At 39.5% G+C, this 19,476-nt stretch overlaps 1 long non-coding RNA gene across 3 annotated transcripts in view; it reads right to left on the bottom strand.

Annotated features, from left to right (window-relative positions):
* The window catches only part of LOC117312118 (uncharacterized), a 42,544-nt gene extending 23,390 nt beyond the window's left edge, over positions 1–19,154 (bottom strand). For all 3 annotated transcript variants that reach the window (XR_012331310.1, XR_012331311.1, XR_004526263.2), the window contains exon 1: positions 18,949–19,154. This is a non-coding gene — a long non-coding RNA (uncharacterized lncRNA). The remainder of the gene's footprint in view (positions 1–18,948) is intronic.
* Between the last annotated feature and the right edge of the window lie 322 nt (positions 19,155–19,476).

Raw genomic sequence — 19,476 nt, 5'->3', positions numbered from 1 at the left:
TTGAGAAAAATTGTCTTTGAAAAAAAACAACTACACTACCCATCACCACCAACAGCCTCATTCATTACTCAACCAAGCTGACTATATACTTTCTCTTCAGTCCTTCTCCTTTTTACATTGTTACTATTATTGGAGTGTGGTTTGTGACAACAGGAAGAAAAAAAGAAACTCATGTCAATTATGGTTTCTGATTTATTGCAAAAAAAAAAGAGATTCAACTTCCCCAGTGTGTTGTAAATCCCAACACTCAACAGCTCTGTGTGACTATCATCTTGATAGTCAAAATCATGCAAATCTAATATAAAATGCTATGAAGTTGTTTATTTTTCTTCAAGTCACTGGTGTCAGCAACACATGAAATTGAATAAGGAAGTCACAAGGGTAGTGAAAGTTAGAAAGTTAGAAGTTAAAAAAAAAATCCATTTTACATTCTGTGTTCTGTCAAAATTATAGCTGGCGAGAAAATTAAGAAGAAATTCCAAATTATTTTCCTGTCCAATTCTACCATCAAATGACGAACATCAGTTTTTGCCCTCAGTCAAATCATTGTCCTTTTCAGCCATTTTGATGGCTCCATCAAAAGGGTGTTCTGTTCAACTGTTTGCTCATGTGTCCAAAGATGGTGGGGAGGGAAAAAATTCTATAGTGGATCCTTAGACAACAGGGGTTTGAACTGCATGGGTCCACTAATAATGGATTTTTTTTCAAAAGTAAGTACTACAGATTACAGTACTACATGATCTGTGGTTGGTTGCATCCAGGGGTTCGGAACCACGGATACAGAGGGCCGACTGTGGAGTTATACTGGATTTTCCATTGCCCTAACCCGCACCTTGTTCAAGGGTCAGCTGGATTTTGTGAACTATGCGAGACTATCATTAAGGCTTAAAGTAAAAATGATAAGAATGTCTGCGGAAAGTGCTCCGACCGTCAGAATTCTTGCTGAAAATCCACCAACAAAAGTTAACTTTTGTTGCCAAATATTAGCCCTCCAATCTGGCCAAGGCATCTGCAGGAAGACCTCAGCCTTGCTTCCAGAGCACTAGACTGTCTACCTTGCTTTGTGAAGATCTGCAGGCTCGTCACATATTTCTAGCCTTTGTTGAGTTCTAGGTTTTTTGAGAAATATGATTGGCTGCATTCAAGAATTTAAAGATTCAGTTGCCCTATTTTTGGAATGCAGAGAAAGCGCTAGGAATAAGTCTTCAAAATACTTAATAATCAGTACTGCATGGGCAAGGACAAGTGAGGACTCAAGCTGGCCACAAACAATAGGTATGGCTGCATTGGACTGTGTGTAGTGAATACCAATTTTTTCACCCTTCAAAAATAACAGTGAGATCGAAACATAGGTATCAACATGAAAAGATGTCCAAGTTAGATACAAGCGAGGAAATAAAGTGGAATGACACTATGTATAGCATGGCTCCATTTATAAATGTTTAGAAGCATCTAAAGAGACTTACAAAATACTCTCATAGAATTTTGACAAACATGTGCAGAACCTTGGGCAATAAGATCTCCTGAGTCTGATTCCTAAATTCTAGTCCTGATTCTACCATGTCGCCTAACCCTTTCATGCCTCAGGTTCTGTACAATAAAGGAGTTAGATTAGAAAATCATTACACCTATCTACAGTTCTAGTTTGCTGTGAGTCAAAGAGTATTCTTCCTTAGTTTCCTTTTGTGAAATAAGGGGTTAAAAATAGCTTCCTCAAAGATTATTGTGAGGCTTTAAACAAGCAGGTTTGTAAAAGTCCTTGGTAAACTTTTATATTATATTATAATATAGTATAGTATATTATTATATGATATCAATAATAATCCGTAGCCTTAAAAAGCCTCCACTACAATTTATTAGTTGTTGGTACTAGTTCTTCCCAACTTCAGCTCAGTTGGGGATATTACCTACACATATTCTTCATCATCAAACAAAGAGCTTTAGATTTAAGGTTATTTCAGGGGCTGAACCGTATCAAATGTCAGCTTCAGGAAGAAAAATCTATTGCAGCAAATTTGACAATTAACCTCTGAAAAGTGAATCCCAGTTTCACACTGATGTCCTTAGTGAAATCAGAATCATGTTTCCCAGAAAATATTTCAGTGGATCAGGTGAAAAACTCATTTTCCTATCTGAAAAGTTATAGAAGTCGGATTAATCTTTGCAGGGTCTCTGTCAACTAAAATAGCCTATGGTTCTGATTCTATTTTAGGATTCAGTCCAGGAGGTACTCTCCCTCAAACTGAGATGCCAATGAATGGGACCCGCTCAGATTTCCATAGTGTCTTAGGAATGTGTATCCTTTCTGGATGTCAATCCAGTAAAGTTGAGTTTATTCCAAATTTGCTTCTTATGAAACTGCGTGAGAACAGAAATAGGATTTGGTGATGGATGTCACTGAGTAGACAATTTAATATAAAGAACTTCCTAACAACCAGAGTTGTCCAATATACTGGGTTGGCCAAAAAGTTTGTTCGGTTTTAAGTAAAAATAAGAGACATTTTTCATTTTCACCAAGAATTTTATTGAACAATGTATTCATTAACCGAACGAACTTTTTGGCCAGCCCAATGGAAATAGCCTACCATTGGATGAATTGAGTTCCCTGGGAGGAGAAACAGTCAGGAGAGGGATCTCACTGCTTGTTGGGGAAGATTGTCTATTTTGTATAGGGTACTCGCGTTAATCTTTCAATTCCTCTAATGAATTGTCATCATGCTGAGAACAAGTTTTTTCCTTTGGCCTGTTTCTGGATTTCTGGACACATTGTAAACATTCAATAAATATATCTTTAAAGAATGAAGAAGTAACACAGAGAGGAAACTTGCATTTATCAAGAGGGGCATACAGAAAGTTTAAGATCTCTTAACTGGGAAATTCTTGGAAGGGTTCATTGTCCCTTGGAAAAGTAAATTCAGTAGTAAAAGTGCAATGTCACAGTGACAGTTTTGAAATTTTTCAGAACTCTTTGCTACCTCCAGACAGCTGTCCATTTTTTCTTTCAGTTGTCTGCTTAGACTATTCACTTTCTTTATAATTTCAGGCCCTAACTTTATACTTGGACCTTCTGGAACTAAGAAATCATTCTTTTTGCTGTACCATGTATAATCTTTAAAAGAGCTATACTGCCAAATCATCTTTTACCAGTGGAAGCCACATATTGATAACAAAAAACTCTTGATTCCAAAAAGTTTGAAGTCTTACATTAAGGCAAATAAATCACAAAGTTGGTAACTTCTGAATTCTACAAAACTTGTCTGATTCGAATAACATATTCTTGAATCTCATGTCATTGAGTCCATCCAGTACCCTGATTTGCTCATGTCTGTGTTTCACACCCTGAGTCTCAACTCTTTAGTTGGTGGTAAAATCAATGTAATGGGTTACAAACCAGAATTTTTGAAAAAAAAAAAAAGAGTGAAATCGCAACTATCAGAATGCATCATATCTAGTAAGGCGAAGTATCTTTTCACAAAACTTTTATTTTAGTAATTTAGATTTCTGTGTATGTGTGTATATACATGTGTTGTGATGTAAAATAAATTTCTTACAATGGATCATGAGGGAAAATAGTTTTGAAAACCACTGGTTTACAGGCTGTTCCAGGACACTTAAAATAATGTCAACAGTATGTCTCTGGCTTAAAAGGTCCACTCACTATCCAATTTTCTCAGAAGATTCTTTTGATAGATAATCAGGCTTATACATGGTAAAATTACTCAGTTCAAAATTTTTTATCAGCAGTAGGAAGAACAGATGACCCAGTTCTCAAAGTTCACGCACTTGAGCCAACTGGAATGAAAATAAGAAGTGTAGGATGTTATTTATTTTACATCATCCGCAGATGAACGGAAGGACAAGTGCTTCATAGCGCCAAGGGTCCCGACATTTATGACCTGCTTCCTTCTCTGGTGTCTACACACAGGCATCCTTCCTTCCCTGGATTTAACTTTGTTGCCTTTCTTCTTTCTATCTTAATAGCCCACTATTACAGTCTCCCTTATTTCTTTTTCTCAGGCACTTGGCAAATACGGGAGGCAAAGTTTACAAGAGTTAAATATTTCTAAGAATCTTACTTTTAAAAGGTTGTTAGAAAGGAGCCCTTTCATCTACCCTCCTGACTTTCTTTTCCTTCTCTTCCCCCACTCTCCCAAAACCACAAGAGAAGTGGTTAAGGCCACTCCTGTTGCTTAAAGTGGGCTCTGTCTCCTCTAGAGTATAAAAAACTACTAGCAGTAGTTGGAAGAAGTCAAAATTTTTAAAAAGATAAGTGAATGTAAACAGTTTTAAATTGCCTTTTTAAATTTTCTTTCGGTAGCTTTACATAGCTATAAATAATATACAGTTCATAAGAAGAAGAAAGTTGATTCTTATAAATATTTTAATCTTTCAACAGAACTAAAATGTTGAACGCATTTCACTTGGTAATATATTCTCCATTTAGTGGTGCTTTTCAAAAAAGCTTTTTTCCCCCCATTTCCATCTTATCAGTATGGGGCACAGAGAATATTTTACTTGAGGTTGAATCTATTTTCCCAATTCTTTTTGGAGTGTCTATTCTCTAAAGAAAGTATTATTAAAAGCAGACTTTTTCAAAATGGACTTTAACAGTAATTATTTTCTTTGAATATGAGAAGGATATTTTGATTTCCCAAATGCACGTTAACTGAATTCTTGAACTGGATCCTTTTGTGGCTGAATTTTCTCTATTTTTTTCTGTAATAGAAACATGACGTTGCCTCCGAGAGAATGCTGAAGCTTAAGACCCCTTGGTACGTGGCTTGCATGAACTAAAGCCGAGGATATCAACTTCATTTTTCTACTCTGCTGTAACTTCTAGAGGTCACCAGTAACTTTTGAACTATGGACATACTCAGTTCATCTTCTTGTCCAGCTCCATGAAACCGCTCTTCAGAGACAGCAAAAACAACTCAAGTTTTCTGTGAAGGGACCTCTGATGGTGGAAAAGACATTTTGTTTTTGGGGGGCCTCAGTAACCTCCACTGTATAAAGTAAGAAAGTTAGCTAGAATAAACTCCAAGGACTTTTTTTTTTTTAAACTTTCTAGCTCTAAAAACGCTTTGATTCTGTTAACCAATACTTAATCGTCAAGTTGACACAACCAATTTTTACATTATTGTTGTGCTACAAATGTATTAGCTTATTTTTACGCTGCCTAGAGTGGACTTCTTAGAAATATATTGAATTTCATTGTATTATATGTAAATCTGAGCATTTGTCAATGGGAGAAAAAAGAGGAAAGCTAACACTGGCTCAATTATTAAATAAGCAAAGCCAAGACACTGGAGGAGTGTGAGAAAATTTCACAAGGCCAGAACGAAGACAACCTTTGGATTTCTTCTCTCTTTGGTTGAGACAGGTGACCTGTAAAATGTGCAAGATCAGAAAAGACTCACAAATCAGATGGTCAGGACAGTGGCAGCCCACGCCCACAGGACACAATACAATTTGGTCAAGGTACAGTAGTTCGGTTGTTAAGAATCTTATCTTTCTTCTAGTAGCTATATAAACAGTTTGATGTGTTTGCTCTTTTCAAAGCCTCAAAAAAAGGAAAAGTTGCCAAGATGATTCCCAAAATAATTAATGAAAACCCTGCTCAGTCAGCAGCAGCTGATTTGAGTTGACCAGCGTGTACCTCGAGGCAACAGGAAAAAAGATCCTTGCAGCCCTCTCCTCAGGCAAGAATGCTGCCATTATCTTGTTTCCGATGAAGAAACACCTCCCCACACATTCCCATGGATTGCTGAAACTAAAGGTCATTTTCCTCCAATCTAGAAAACAAGGTAAAGGGAACTAAGGTAGGGAGCTCAAATGTAAGTTTTGAGAAGCTTCCAGAAGCCTTCACTTCTGCCTAGAAACTTCTCAAGAGGAGGCTTAGGGCTAGGGAGATAAACAGTACTATCACATTACTGATCCTAGAGATGTTTTCCCCACTCCCATTTGTCTTTGAAGTAAGGTACCCAGAAGCAAAAAAAGGAAGAAAAAGAAAACAACAACTTGGGAAAGACACAGGAACCATAGTACATAGATCCCTATCTCCACCTTACCAATCTTTTTTTTAAGTTTATATATTGAAAATTTTCAATATACAAAAGTAGAATAGTATAAAGCTCCCCCTGTACCCATCACTCAGCTTCAACAATTGTCAACTCCTGGCCAGTCTTGTTCATCTCCACCCTTCCCACTACCGGCCCCCCTCCCAGATTATTTTGAAGCAAATCTCACACATCACATTATTTCACAGATTTTAGAGATGACTTTTCCTGATGACTTAATTCTAAGTCTTTCATTTTTCAGAGGTCAGGAAATCCCAAATGAAGGAAGCAAAATGAAAACTTTAGGTAAAATTATGACTGTGATTAAAATAAATTATATAACCTTGTTATAACCTAAGTGGAGTTTTCATTATATCCAAGAAATGGATGTCTGTTAACCATCAGGCAGTCAGCACATATTTACTGAGTATCTCTTATGTTCCTGGTTCTGAAACCATGCACCTCAGATTGGGACTTGAATTCATGTTCTGGGACTCGAACCCGGCCAAAACCCACGGTCTTCCAACTGGGATCACACACCTGGTTTCAGGACTTACTGAAGCTCAGGTTCTTTGTCTCATTGCAGAAAGAGTTCAGTGAGAGACAAAGTGATAGGTAAGAAGTGGGTTTATTTAGAGAGAAACACACTCCACAGACAGAGTGTGTGTGGGCCATCTCAGAAGGTGAGAAAGGCACCAGGGTATGGGGTTTATAGTGGTGGGTAATTTCACAGGCTAATGAGTGGGAGGAGTATTCCAGCTATTTCAGGAAGGGGTGGGGATTTCCAAGAATTGGGCCACTGCCCACTTTTTGATCCTTATGGTTGGTCTTGGAACTGTCATGGCGCCTGTGGGTGTGTCATTTAGCTTGCTGATGTGTTACAGTGAGCGTCTACTGAGGCTCAAGGTCTAGTGCAAGCTGACTTCTCTGCCATCTTGGACCCATTTGGTTCTAATCAGTTTATGTCATGTCCTTGGGCTATGTCATTCTTTCAAAGGTTGTACCCTGCTCCCTTCCCTCCTGTTTCAGTTCTGTCATATCACAAAGCCTTAAAAAAAAAAAAAGACCAATGCCGCCTGCCGATGCAGGGGACACGGGTTTGTTCCCGGTCTGGGAAGATCCCACATGCTGCGGAGCGGCTGGGCCCGTGAGCCATGGCCGCTGAGCCTGCGCGTCCGGAGCCTGTGCTCCGCAACGGGAGAGGCCACAACAGTGAGAGGCCCGCGTGCCACCAAAAAAAAAAAAAAAAAAGACCAATGGCTCTGATATATGAATATACAATTATTTTCCTAGGAAAAGACCAAAGGGGGTGAAAAGTGGAAGTACATGCACATCATTAAAGAAAAGAGGTCTTTGTGGTCACAAAGTTAATAAGCTTTTATTATTTATTAGAACTCAAAAACAACATGAACTTAATTTATTAGACATTCTCAGGGATAATAAATAGAAGATCTGAAATCACGCTTAGACATTTGGTAAGGTTTTTCGGTAGATTTTTTATCTAGCAAAAATAAAATACCTCAGAAGACAAGGCCCTCCTGATTTTAATAGGGCTACCTTTTCCCAGCTAGCCTGCCAGGAGCAATTGCAATCGTGTCCACACAGACTTACATGCACCTACATTCCTAGAAAGAGTGCAATAGAGGTAAAGACGGGACTTCCCTGGTGGTACAGTGGTTAGGAATCTGCCTGCCAATGCAGGGGACACAGGTTCAAACCCTGTTCTGGGAAGATCCCATAAGCTGCAGAGCAACTAAGCCTGTGCACCACAACTACTGAGCCTGCACTCTAGAGCCCGCGAGCCACAACTACTGAGCCCACATGCCACAACTACTGAAACCCGCACACCTAGAGCCGGTGTTCTGCAACAAGAGAACACACCACAATGAGAAGCTCGTGCACCACAACAAAGAGTAGCCCCCACTCGCTGCAACTAGAGAAAGCCCGCGCACAGCAATGAAGACCCAATGCAGCCAAAAATAAAATAAATAAAAATTTTTTAAAAAAAACCTTTCTTTAAAATAAATAAATAATAAAGGTAAAGATGAAGAAAGGCCTCATTATGGGGCCACTTGACAACTTTATATTTCAAGATGCAGTTCTTTATAATCTAACAGCCTATCTTTACAAGCTAGTAGTGAGGTTTTCTTTCAAAAAAAAAAAAGCTTAAGAATAAAGATTCTCTTATCTAAAAAATTTATTTTTCTTTCCTTTCTTCAATATCAATATTCTATTTTCTGATGAGTTGAAGATTTCTCCTGTCCTAAACTGGCTCATTAAAAATATCCATGGACTTCCAAGTTTACTTTAACTTGAAAAAAATTTACCTCAGTTTTGAAAGAACTGTTTCCTCCAAACATTCCCACTTCTGAATGCTCCCTACCTCAGGGAGAGCAAACTTTCAGCTTTCAGTAACTCTGAGCACAGCTCTCTGCCTCAGACAAGACGCAGATTCTCACAAAACCAAGACGGGATGGGACGAGGAATTCTCATGAGGTCTCACTGAGAAACTCATATTAGACCCGTTCTGATGTCTTCTAGATCTTAGACAGTTTGGACACAGTTTTGTTTTATGGCAGAATCTGTATGAACTGTTAAAGTTCTTAGATTCACAATCATAAGCATTTTTCAGTGTTCATTCATGGAACCAAAGTAGAAATTTAAAACTTTTGGGGGGAAAGTTTACTTATATTATAAATAATATATTTTCATCATCCTCAAATGTCTTGAACACAAACTGAATGTTTACTAAATAATGTTTTGTGGTCCTTGAGTCAAATGTTACTAAAACTTGATATGTTGAGAAAATTGAGTAAAGGAAGCTCCAAGTCAAGGGGAAGAAATACTTCAAGAATTTTCCATGAGTTGGTACATCTTCAGATTGAAAAATATGTAAATATGAACTTCTTTGACCTCTTCATGAAATAGATGTTTTTCTTTGAAAAACAATTATTCATACAATTAGTTATACCATAAAGAAATCTCTTTAATTCCATCTTTGCTAGTAATTACAGGGCTATTTTTCATTCCCACCTCCAATATTGACATACCATGACATGCAACATGCAGCCTTATAAAATCAAAATGTATTCAAAAGCCCTACAGAGAAGGACCTGGCAGTCAAAAGGGGAGCAATCCTTGCAGAATATTCTGATGATAAAAATAATGCCAGACTCATGGACTCTTTAGGGACTTAATGTCCAGTTTATATAGTTTATAAAGTCTTACATTTATAAATGAGATAATTGGGACCCGAGGGCATTATGCTGTCTACCTAAAGTTGTAATGGCAAAAGCCACTTGTTTATATCAACAAACCTTTACTGAACATCTGTTCTATAGCTGGCGCTAGAGATGTTTTGGAATAAAGAGATGCAAGCCACAGTTCCTGCCCCTACCTTCCCTGCCCTGCCCAAGGGGTTCACAGTCCAGCAGAGATGACTATCTAGGAAGCAGACATACAGAGTGATAGCCGTCTTGTTGGAGGAATCCGCAAGGCGAGCTCCAAGACCCAAAGAGCAAGAAATCAGGTAGAACTTTCTGGATGTGGTGGGCTTTGAGCTGGAAGTAAAGGAACTGGTCAAGAAAGGAAGAGATCACAAGAAGAGGGACTGGCTCCTCGGGTCTTTCTGCATTCACATCAGACCACATGTACTGTTAAAATATTTGGAGTCTGAGTTTGATTTTTGTCTGTGAATGATTGTTTCTCTAGGTCAGAATATGGTGCTAAAGGAGTGAAAGCCATCAAGGGAAAGAAACTCAAACCAGCCACTTAAAACAAGTCTCCCACTGACCACAAGGGGGAGAAGATTAGAGATGGCTGGGTTCGGGCAAATCACTCATCATTCTTGCTAAAAACTACCAGCAAGCAGCTTACATGGGCAGAACCTTCCTATAAATGACAGTTTGCTTCCTGACTTATTCATTTTATCAGTCTGTGTTCTTTTCAACAATCACTTTGACATGTAGGTAGAAAATAGGAAATCTTCAGGATAGAATATGTAAACCACAACTTCATTAATTCAAGCATTTATTGAGCTTCTGTTATTTGCCATGTCGATTTTTTAATGATATTTTAATCATACTTTTAAACCTTTTTAAAGGGGTCTTGGTCTTTGGATTTTCCCCATTTATTTATGTGTTTATCCGGCCCCTACCTTGAAGGCATTCCTAGTCTAGAAAGATAGTTACACAAAGAACTCCAGGACGATACTGTGAAAATTATATTGCCCTACGGAAAAGAGTGGATCAGCATGTAGAGGACGGAGCCCTGTGGATTGAAGGAGACCAGTAGACTAAGTATTGATGAAAGACAAGAAGAAGAGTGGTTGCAGAACACCCTCAGAACAGCCATAAGTGACACAAAGTTACCAAAAGTGGGATTTCTGGATATTTTAAATTTGTGTGTAGTGTCAGAATGTGTAGAGTTGGAGAGTGGTGTCAGAAGTTTATTTATTCATTTATGGAGGCTGTGGGCTCTTCCCTGTCCTCTAGACTCTAAACAATTGGCGATCTCCTGGACCTCTGGAAGAGAAACCTCATTTCTGACCAAAATTTAGGACCCATGGTATGACAAATATATGAGGAAAATGCGTCGAAGATTTTAAGTCAGGATTGTCACAGAAAATCCAGGGTGTATGGTTGCAATGGCCAGCAAAATTCTATGGGCTTCCTGAGGGGGAAAAGAATCGGGAATTTCCTCGTGGTCCAGGGTTTAGGACTCAGCGCTTTCACTGCCGAGGGCCAGGTTCAATCCCTGGCCAGGGAACTAAGATCCTGCTAACCGAGTGACACTGCCAAAAAGTCAAAACAAAACAAAATAAAACATTCCTCATGGGCAAGGAAGTCCTTTGGCCTAAAAATAAATGTGATAAACAGAAAATTATGAATCAATACTGGGTCACTTCAGACATAGTTCAAACTGATTCCCTGTCAGTTGCACTCATTAAGCTCAACTGAGCAAAGTAATTTTCCAGTGTCAATGGATACCACATTAAGACAATATTATAAAGACTTAGCAAAGAGTTCTGGTTGCTGGAAAATCTAGAAATTGCTTTTGCATGTTTTTCTCTAATCTATCCCAGTCTACAAATATTTATATTTTCACCAGCATGTACTAGAGGCAATATTCACCAGCTATTTCCAACTCTCCGCAATCTGACATGTGGTCATATTGCACTTTCTCGGCCCTTTTTCGTTGGTTCAGGCCATGTGACTATTTCTAACAAACAAGATGAAAACAATGAAATAAATTAGAACATTTAATTGATGTTTTGAGAGTCCTCAGATCACTCTTCTTTTTGGCACAGAGGTCAACTACATTCAAGATGGCAGCGGCTCTGTTAGCCAAGGTCAATGAGAGAAGACAAAAAATTTAACATTTGTCTCAGCGTCTGCAGCCAGACCTAATTTCCTTCAAGACACATTCCCACAGCCTGGTGTTTTCAGTGACTGCCATTGCCTTTCTTATATCACCCCAAGACTAAGCAGTCTCTTCACCTCACCTCTCTCCCTTAAAATGACAGGCTATCATCTCCAAAGATCAAATTCGTTTATGTCCCCAGCTGATTTCTTGGAAGTGTCTTTACCTATATGGGAGATATTTTTCCTTCTCTTTGGTCTACAACATTGACTAAATGTCGGAACAGAAGCTGTACTAGGCAGTAAAATGACAGCCAGCCGGGGTAGCACAGAAGGAACATCAGAACACTGTAAGTACTACTTTGGCGGGACCTCCCCGGTGGTCCAGTGGCTAAGACTCGGAGCTCCCAATGCACGGGGCCCAGGTTCGATCCCTGGCCGGGAAAATAAATCCCACATGCATGCCGCAACTAAGACCCCACGCAGCCTAAATAAATAAATAAAATATTAAAAAAAAAAAAAAAAGTACTACTTTGGCTCTGAATTCTCATGACAGAAAAGAAAAAAAGCACAGGCTCCGGACACGCAGGCTCAGCGGCCATGGCTCACGGGCCCAGCCGCTCCACGGCATGCGGGATCCTCCCGGACCAGGGCACGAACCCATATCCCCCGCATCGGCAGGTGGACGCTCAACCACAGCGCCACCAGGGAAGCCCCAAAATGCCTTTCATTTAACCGTCACAACAACTGTATAGATGGGTATGTTACTACTGATTTAACAGCTGAGGTTATCAAGGCTCAGAGAAGTTGGGTAACTTGCTCAATGTCACCCAGACAGTAGAATAGTGTGATTTCATCCAAGATAGCCTCGCTCCATAGTGCATGCTTTTGACCATCACTCTACGCTCACCACCTCCTTAGGAATTGGGTGGGAGTTGGGGAATATGCTTTTTATATTTTGGTGTAGCATTATTAGGCTTGAAAAGTTATTGGGCTTGAGGAGAGGCCCTGTTCTAACTCCTTTGTGAATGATTTTTATTTAATTCCATTTACTTATCTCACAGTTTTGTTTTTACTTAACTTTCCATATGTTTTTTGTCTTGTCTCTGTAACAAGCTTTTAACCTCCTGAAGACAACCCTTTGAAATCCTCTAGTGCCTAGAACAGTGCCCCTTGCATAGGTCAGGGATTAGTTGCTGATTTGAGTTTCAATGAGCACAATTCCACCACAACTTCCTTTCCTCCCTCCTATCCTGCCCTGGACTTTTTTTTTTTTTTTAATCTTTTTTTTTTTTAAAGGCTTTACCTTTTTAGAGCAGTTTTAGGTTTACAACCAAATTGAGAAGGAAGTACAGAGATTTCCCATATACCCCTTGCTTCCATAACCTCCCCCATTATCAAAATGTACCATATCACTCGCCAGAATGGTACATTTTTTACCAATGGTACCTTGACACATTATAATCACCCAAAGTCCATTGTTTACATTAGGGTTCACTCTTGGTATTTTATTTCTTTGGCTTTGGACAAATGTATAATGACATATATTCTTCATTAGAATATTGTACAGAGTATTTTCACTGCCCTAAAAATCCTCTGTGCTCTGCCTATTTATCTCTCCCCACCATTCCTACCAACAACAGCACACCCACCCCATCCCTGGCAACCAGTGATCATTTTATTGTCTCCAAATTTTTGCCTTTTCCTGAATGTCTTACAGTTGGAATCAAAAAGTATGCAGAGTTTTCAGATTGGCTTTTTTCTGCTAATAATATGCATTTAAGATTCCTCCATGTCTTTTCATGGCTTGACAGCTCATTTCTTTTTAGTGTTGAATAATATTCCGTTGAATGGATGTACCACAATTTGTTTATCCATTCACTTACTGAAGGACATCTTAGTTGCTTCCAAGATTTGGTAATTGTGAATAAAGCTGCTTTAAACATCCTTGTGCAGGTTTTTGTGTGGACATAAGTTTTCAGCTCCTTTGGGCAAGTAACAAGGAACATGACTGCTGGATCGTATGGTAAGACTATGTTTAGTTTTGTTAAGAAACCACCAAACTGTGTTCCAAAGTGGCATTTTGCATTCCCACCAACAGCATATGAGAGTTATTTTTCTTTACATTCTCGCCAGCATTTTGGCTATTCTAATATGTACGTAGTGGTATCTCATTGTTGTTTTAACTTGCATTTACCTGATGACATATGATGTGGAGTATCTTTTCATATCCTTATTTTCTATCTGTACATCTTCTTTGGTGAGGTGTCTGGTAAGGTCTTTGGCCCATTTTAAAATTGAGCTGTTTGTTTTCTTATTTTTGAGTTTTGTGTTCTTTGTATATTTTGGATAACAGTTTTTTATCAGATGGATCTTCTGCAAATATTTTCTCCCAGTCTGTGGCTTAACTTTCCATTCTCTTAATGGTATCTTTTGCAGAGCAGAAGTTTTTAATTTTAATGAAGTCCAACTTATCAATTATTTCTTTCATGCATCTTGACTTTGGTGTTTTACCTAAAAACTCATTGTCAAACCTGAGGTCATCTAGGTTTTCTCCCATGTTATCTTTTCCCATGTTATCTTCTAGGAGTTTTATGGCTTTGCATTTTACATTTAGGTCAATGATCCATTTTGAGTTAATTTTTGTAAAGGGTGTAAAGTTTTGTTTAGATTCATATTTTTGCATGTAGATGTCCAGTTGTTTCAGCACCATTTCTTGAAAAGACTATCTCTGTTCTATTATATGGCCTTATTATATTGCCTTATATTCTTTGTCAAAGATCAGTTGACTCCATTTATGTGGGTCTATTTCTAGGCTCTTTATTCTGTTCTACTGTTTCTATTTGTCTATTCTTTCACCAATACCACACAGTCATGATTACCATAGTTTTAGAGTAAGTCTTGAAGTTGAGTAGCATCAGTCCTCCAACTTTGTTCAACTTCAACATTGTGTTGGGTCTTTTCCTCTTCATAAAAACCTTAGAATCAGTTTGTTGATGCACATAAAATAACTTGCTGGAATTTTGATTGGGATCTGGGACTCTTTTTAACTCATCCTTTAACCTCCTGGGTAGGGAGACTTTGGGATAAGTGCTGTAAACATATTTTAGAGAAGTCCTCTCTTCTCTGTTCTCCTCCCTTCCTTTCCTTTTCTTCTACTCCTCTTCTTCCTCCTTTCTTTCTCTCTCTCAAACTAGTTGTAAGACCAAGAAGAGGGTAGGACCAAAGGGACCATAAAAACAGTCCATGCCTGCTAGACTTAAAATTTTAGCTGCTTTCTCAGGGATAGGATGTGGAGGTAACTGCAATAGAGTGAAAAGAGGAATGATCTAGGAGTCAGGACACAAGGTGGAGTTTTGCTAAACATCAGGATGTGCTGTACAAGTCACTTGGTCAACATGGGCCTCAATCTTTCCATCTGTAAGAAATAATGATAGCTAATATTTGTTGAGCATCTATTATGATTCCTGATACTGTCCTAAGAGGTTTAAATGAAGGAGGATGAATAGGTCGGTGTTTTTCAAACTTTACTTTTATTCAAGGGAATACTTTCTCTTTTTTTGGGGGGGTGGGGTAGGAGTTTATTAATTTTATTTATTTATTTTTGCTGTGTTGGGTCTTCATTTCTGTGAGAGGGCTTTCTCTAGTTGTGGCAAGCGGGGGCCACTCTTCATCGCGGTGCGCGGGCCTCTCACTATCGTGGCCTCTCTTGTTGCCGAGCACAGGCTCCAGACGCGCAGGCTCAGTAGTTGTGGCGCACGGGCCTAGTTGCTCCGCAGCATGTGGGATCCTCCCAGACCAGGGCTCGAACTCGTGTCCCCTGCATTAGCAGGTAAATTCTCAACCGCTGCGCCACCAGGGAAGCCCCCAAGGGAACCCTTTCTTAAAATAAAGTCTCACATGGCTCCCCAATACATAGAACAGATAAAAGGGGAATACCACTTTTATTTATAAGTTGAAAAGTATAACATTTCCTAATGAAACAACTGAAGAGATCACAATTTGTGACCACCACTGCATCCAGCTTTGATCTATAATACATTTGAATAGCATGCATATTTTTAGTTTTAAAAATAACTAAAATTAAATTCACTCAAATGCTTGTGGATCCCTGAAAGCAGTTTTGTGGGATCCCTCGTTTCCACAGAGCACAGTTAAGAAGCCGCTGGATGAGTTTATCTCTGAAGTCCCTTCTGAATTTCATGTCCTTTCTGCATCTGAGCTTGGCTCAAATGGCAAAAAATGCTGCCAAGAATACACACAGAGTATATATATTTTTCTATTATTTCACACTAGATGACCTTGGGTTTGACAGTGAATTTTGTTTTTGTTTTTGTTTTATTTTTGGCTGTTTTGGGTCTTCTTTACTGGGAGCAGGCTTTCTCTAGTTGTGGTGAGCAAGGGCTACTCTTCGTTGCAGTGCGCAGTCTTCTCATTGCAGTGGCTTTTCTTGTGGAGCACTGGCTCTCGGTGCACGGGCTTCAGTAGTTGCAGCACATGGGCTCAGTAGTTGGGGCATGCAGGCCCTAGAGCACGCAGGCTTCAGTAGTTGTAGTGTGCAGTCTTGTAGTTGTGGCTTGCGGGCTCTAGAGCACAGGCTCAGTTAGTTGTGGCGCACGGGCTTAGCTACTCTTCGGCACGTGGGATTTTCCCAGATCAGAGATCAAACCCATGTCCCCTGTACTGGCAGGTGGATTCTTAACCACTGTGCCACCAGGGAAGTCCCAACAATGAGTTTTTAAGATGTAATGCCAAAACGAGATGAAAAAATAATTGTTAAGTTGGATTTCATTAAAATTTAAAACTTCTGCTCTCTGAAAGATACCATCAAGAGAATGAAAAGACAAGCCACAGACTAGGAGAAAAATATTTGTAAAAAACATCTGAGGGCTTCCCTGGTGGCGCAGTGGTTGAGAGTCCGCCTGCCGATGCAGGGGACACGGGTTTGTGCCCCGGTCTGAGAGGATCCCACATGCCGCGGAACGGCTAGGCCCATGAGCCATGGCCGCTGAGCCTGCGTGTCCGGAGCCTGTGCTCTGCAACGGGAGAGGCCACAACAATGAGAGGCCCGCGTACTGGGGAAAAAAAAAAAAAAAAAAACATATCTGAGAGAGGACTTGTATCCAAAATATTCAAAGAACTCTTAAAACCCAACAATAAGAAAATAACGTGATTAAAAAGTGCATACAATATCTAAACAGAGGGACTTCCCTTTCGGTGCAGTGGTTAAGAATCTGCCTGCCAATGCAGGAGACACAGGTTCGAGCCCTGGTCCGGGAAGACCCCACATGCCGTGGAGCAACTAAGCCTTTGCGCCACAACTACTGAACCTGCGCTCTAGAGCCCACAAACCACAACTACTGAGCCCGCGAGCCTAGAGCCTGTGCTCCGCAACAAAGAGTAGCCCCAGCTCACCGAAACTAGAGAAAGGCCGTGCGCAGCAACGAGGACCCAACGCAGCCAAATAAATATATAAATTTAAAAAATATATATCTAAACAGACACCTCACCAAAGAAGATATACAGATGCAAATAAGCATAAGAAAAGATGCTCAATGTCCTATGTCGTTAGGGAACAGCAATTTAAAACAACAGTGAGATACCTCTACATACATATTGAAATGGTAAAAATCCAGAATACTAACAGCATCAAATGCTGGCAAGGATGTACAGCAATGGGAACTCTCATCCATTGCTAGTGGGAATGCAAAATGGTTCAGCCACTTTTGAATACAGTTTGATGGTTTCTTACAAAGCTAAACATAGTCTTACAATAGGATCCAGCAATTGCACTTCTAGGTATTTATCTAAATGAGTTGAAAACTTATGTCCACACACAATGAAATGCTGCAAATGAATGTTTATAGAAACTTTATTTATAGCTGCCCAAAACTGGAAACAACCAAGGTGTCCTTCAATAAGTGAATGGATAAACAAACTGTGGTACTCTCACACATTGAAATATTAATCAGCGATAAAAGGAAGTGATATATCAAAGCCACAAGAAGTCTTGGAGGAAGAATCTTAAATGCTTATTGATAAGTAAAAGAAGGCCGACTGAAAAACTCATTCTGTATGATTCCAACTATATGACATTCTGGAAAAGGTCAAGCTAAGGAGACAGTAAAAAGATCAAGTGGTTTTCAGGGATTTGGGGGAGCACGGAGGAGGAATGAATTGATGGCGCACAAGGGAATTTTAGGGCAGTGAAATTACTGTGGAGAATATTAATGGTGGATACGTAGCTATGCATCTGTCAAAACCCCTAGAACTGTACAATGCTAAGAGTGGACCCTAATGTAAACTATGGACTTAATTAACAATTATGTGTACCTACTGATAACAAACGTACCACACTAATGGAAATAAATACATTAATACAAGAGGAAACTGGGGGTGGGGTATATGGGAACTCTCTGTACTTTCTGCTAGATTTTTCTGTAAACCTAAACTTCTCTAAAAACATAAAATCTACTAGTTAAAAACAAGAACAACATCACAACCAGTCAAGAAAGAGAGGGCAGGAAATAAAAGAAATGCTTTATATTTTAACACCTTCAATAGTATTTTTCCCTGGTTTTTGAACAAGGGACCTGACATTTTTACTTTGCCTTGGGGCCTGAAAATTATGTACCTGGCCCTGTTTATCACTTTGTATGAATAATAATAACTAATGTTTATTGAGCACATACTATGCACCATGCACAATGCTAGGCACTTTTAATATATAATTCCATTTAATTTTGACAACAACCCTATGAGGTAGGTCCTATTTTCATGCCCCCTTAGAAATAAGGAAATCAAGGCTTGAAAAGTTGAGTGTCTTGATCCAAGTCACTTAGCTTGTAGGAGAAAGAATCAGACTTGAACCAAGCCATCTGATTCCAGAGTCCGTCCCAGGTCCTGACCACCAACTGTAACCACTGCCATCTTAGATTTCAAGCTTTCTGAGCTACTTCTTTAGCTATGCCATTGATTGCCAAATATAAACCTCACTGACTGCAGCGCTCAGGCATCTGCCAAGATGACAGTCTTGCAATTTTAATCATCTTGGGCTTAATGTGAATATTCCCAACTAGCAGATACTTTTAACAAAGCCCCTTAAATTCTTTGGATGCTGCAAGCTGTGTAAATGCACAGGAGTCTTGTGAACATCATCATGGACGGTACTTCTTTAGACACATAAATCATGAAGGCTTTAACTTTCTCTGAGAAAACATGCAATAAATACATGCTTTTATAAAGCCGACCTCGACAATTTTGATTCTGAACTGAGAAGACACACGCAAGATTTGAACAACAAGAAAAGAAAATCAAAATGAGTCCTCTCAGCTTCTTTGCATAAGTTTTTCCCATACTTACTCCTGCTTTTTTTTTTTTTTTTTAACTGGCTCAGCACATAATTACAGGGTTAAGCAAATGAGAACTTGTTATCTGCATGGGTTTTGGGGCGCAGTTGTCTGTACAAAGTTCAGGACTGTGACCATCCCGTAGGCCTCAGCTGTGCAGCACAGATATGTGCCTCAACTTACCAGATCAGGTCAGCTCTGCAGAAACCAATCTCTCTCATAGTAACCACTGATCTTTAAAGGATCTGATATGAACTGGTCTGCTGAAGGGAGTTCTGTTCTTCTGATAGAAAGCCAGATACAACTGAACGGTCGAGGCTGTCGTGAGAGCCTTTAGAAGTTTGAAGTAGATGTGTTTAATCCTGCTGTGATAGAGTGAGGTAGCCCATACATCTCTGCTTCTTTGCTGCATGATGGACGCATGGGGGATATGTTATGATAAAAATCCCAATTATGCCTTCCACCATCTGTTAATAGCATGTGCTTGTGGACACGTTGCCAGGAAATATCGAGAACAAAGGAATGAGAGGCTCTCATTCCACAGAAATGAATCTCAGCTCCCACTGACGCTTGCTGGTTTGGTTACAGATGTGTCCGTGGCCTCAACGCCCAGCCCCACACAGCACAGAAGGCCGCCTTGGGGAAGCTAAACCAGGCCAGGTCTGTTTGCAAGATGGACTCAGTGGAAGGCAACATTGACGTTTTTCTTAC

Source organism: Tursiops truncatus, chromosome 4, assembly GCF_011762595.2.
Source record: "Tursiops truncatus isolate mTurTru1 chromosome 4, mTurTru1.mat.Y, whole genome shotgun sequence".
NCBI lineage: Eukaryota > Metazoa > Chordata > Mammalia > Artiodactyla > Delphinidae > Tursiops > Tursiops truncatus.
This window is presented reverse-complemented; position numbering and strand designations above follow the sequence as displayed.